The sequence below is a fragment of the Natator depressus genome, chromosome 28 (genome assembly GCF_965152275.1).
Source record: "Natator depressus isolate rNatDep1 chromosome 28, rNatDep2.hap1, whole genome shotgun sequence".
Classification (NCBI taxonomy): Eukaryota; Metazoa; Chordata; order Testudines; family Cheloniidae; genus Natator; species Natator depressus.
In genome coordinates this window covers 11,099,779-11,102,278 of record NC_134261.1, presented here as the reverse complement: position 1 = coordinate 11,102,278, position 2,500 = coordinate 11,099,779, and the positions used below count along the sequence as shown (strand labels likewise).

Below are 2,500 nucleotides of genomic sequence, written 5' to 3'. Positions count from 1 at the left end.
TGGCCGCTTTTCTTCCCGGCCACCAGGTCAACCCGCTGAATGTATGGGGTTGACCTGCTGGCCGCTTTCCTTCCCGGCCACCAGGTCAACCCGCTGAATGTATGGGGTTGACCTGCTGGCCGCTTTCCTTCCCGGCCACCAGGTCAACCCGCTGAATGTATGGGGTTGACCTGCTGGCCGCTTTCCTTCCCGGCCACCAGGTCAACCCGCTGAATGTATGGGGTTGACCTGCTGGCCGCTTTCCTTCCCGGCCACCAGGTCAACCCGCTGAATGTATGGGGTTGACCTGCTGGCCGCTTTCCTTCCCGGCCACCAGGTCAACCCGCTGAAAGTATGGGGTTGACCTGGTGGCCGCTTTCCTTCCCGGCCACCAGGTCAACCCGCTGAAAGTATGGGGTTGACCTGGTGGCCGCTTTCCTTCCCGGCCACCAGGTCAACCCGCTGCCGGCATGGGGTTGACCTGCTGGCCGCAGAGGGGCAGGCTCCGGGTTGACCTGGTGGCCGGACGGGGATTAAGCCCCGGCTCGGAGCAGGGCAAGCCCGGGCGGAGGGGGGTCCGCTTGGCCCCTGCCCGCGGGGGCAGGCTCCGGGTTGACCTGGTGGCCGGTTTGCTTTCGGGCCACCAGGTCAACCCGCTGCCTGTATGGGGTTGACCTGGTGGCCGCTTTCCTTCCCGGCCACCAGGTCAACCCGCTGAATGTATGGGGTTGACCTGCTGGCCGCTTTCCTTCCCGGCCACCAGGTCAACCCGCTGAATGTATGGGGTTGACCTGCTGGCCGCTTTCCTTCCCGGCCACCAGGTCAACCCGCTGAATGTATGGGGTTGACCTGCTGGCCGCTTTCCTTCCCGGCCACCAGGTCAACCCGCTGAATGTATGGGGTTGACCTGCTGGCCGCTTTCCTTCCCGGCCACCAGGTCAACCCGCTGAAAGTATGGGGTTGACCTGCTGGCCGCTTTCCTTCCCGTCCACCAGGTCAACCCGCTGAATGTATGGGGTTGACCTGCTGGCCGCTCTGCTTCCCGGCCACCAGGTCAACCCCCTGCCGGTATGGGGTTGACCTGCTGGCCGCAGAGGGGCAGGCTCCGGGTTGACCTGGTGGCCGGCAGGGACTTCAGCCCCAGGGCCCCTGGCAGGGCGACCCTGCCCTTGTTCCCCAGAAAAGGAGAGAGCTGGCTCGCAGCGGGAAAAGCTGCCTACGGCACCTGGGATTCCCAGGCGGTCACCCATCCAAGTACTAGCCAGGCCCGGGACGGTTTACCTTCCGAGATCGGACGGGATCGGGGGCCTTCCGTCCGGTATGGCCGTAGGCACTCGGCTCCGGTCCGCCTCGTCCCCTTTCCCTTACTGACTCCCCTGCCTCGGGTGGGCCCGATCCTTTTTTCCGTTTTTTTTTTTCGCTCCGGAGGCTTCATGAGCCCCCCCCCAACACCCCTTTGGGGGTCGGTGAAAATTTTTTTTTCAGACTTCCAGGGGCCCGATCCTGGCCGCGGGCACCCGGCTCCGGGCCGCCTCGTCCCCTTTCCCTTACTGACTCCGCTGCCTCGGGTGGGCCCGATCCTTTTTTCCGGTTTTTTTTTTCCGCTCCGGAGGCTTCGTGAGCCCCCCCCAACACCACTTTGGGGGTCGGTGAAAAAATTTTTTTCAGACTTCCAGGGGCCCGATCCTGGCCGCGGGCACCCGGCTCCGGGCACCCGGCTCCGGGCCGCCTCGTCCCCTTTCCCTTACTGACTCCCCTGCCTCGGGTGGGCCCGATCCTTTTTTCCGTTTTTTTTTTTTTTCGCTCCGGAGGCTTTATGAGCCCCCCCCAATACCACTTTGGGGGTCGGTGAAAAAAATTTTTCAGACTTCCAGGGGCCCGATCCTGGCCGCCGGCACCCGGCTCCGGGCACCCGGCTCCGGGCCGCCTCGTCCCCTTTCCCTTACTGACTCCCCTGCCTCGGGTGGGCCCGATCCTTTTTTCCGTTTTTTTTTTTTTCGCTCCGGAGGCTTTATGAGGCCCCCCCTAACCGTTTTTGGGGTCGGTGAAAATTTTTAGTCAGACTTCCAGGGGCCCGATCCTGGCCGCGGCTTCGCAGGCTGGCCTGGGGGGGGGGGCATCTCTAGCTCCGGCCGCGGACGGCGAGACGCTCGGCCACCAGGTCAGCCCGGAGGAAAAGGCTGAAAAAAATGTCTAAGTCCCCCCGGGACACCAGGTCAACCCGGAGGAAAAGGCTGAAAAAAATGTCTAAGTCCCCCCGGGACACCAGGTCAACCCGGAGGAAAAGGCTGAAAAAAAGTCTAAGTCCCCCCGGGACACCAGGTCAACCCGGAGGAAAAGGCTGAAAAAAATGTCTAAGTCCCCCCGGGACACCAGGTCAACCCGGAGGAAAAGGCTGAAAAAAAGTCTAAGTCCCCCCGGGACACCAGGTCAACCCGGAGGAAAAGGCTGAAAAAAAGTCTAAGTCCCCCCGGGACACCAGGTCAACCCGGAGGAAAAGGCTGAAAAAAAGTCTAAGTCC

At 62.5% G+C, this 2,500-nt stretch overlaps 1 non-coding gene across 1 annotated transcript; it reads right to left on the bottom strand.

The window, feature by feature from the left end:
- Nucleotides 1-1,192: 1,192 nt before the first annotated feature.
- On the bottom strand, nucleotides 1,193-1,311 carry LOC141979804 (5S ribosomal RNA). The gene has a single exon (XR_012637195.1). It is a non-coding gene; the product is annotated as a 5S ribosomal RNA (ribosomal RNA).
- Nucleotides 1,312-2,500: the final 1,189 nt, after the last annotated feature.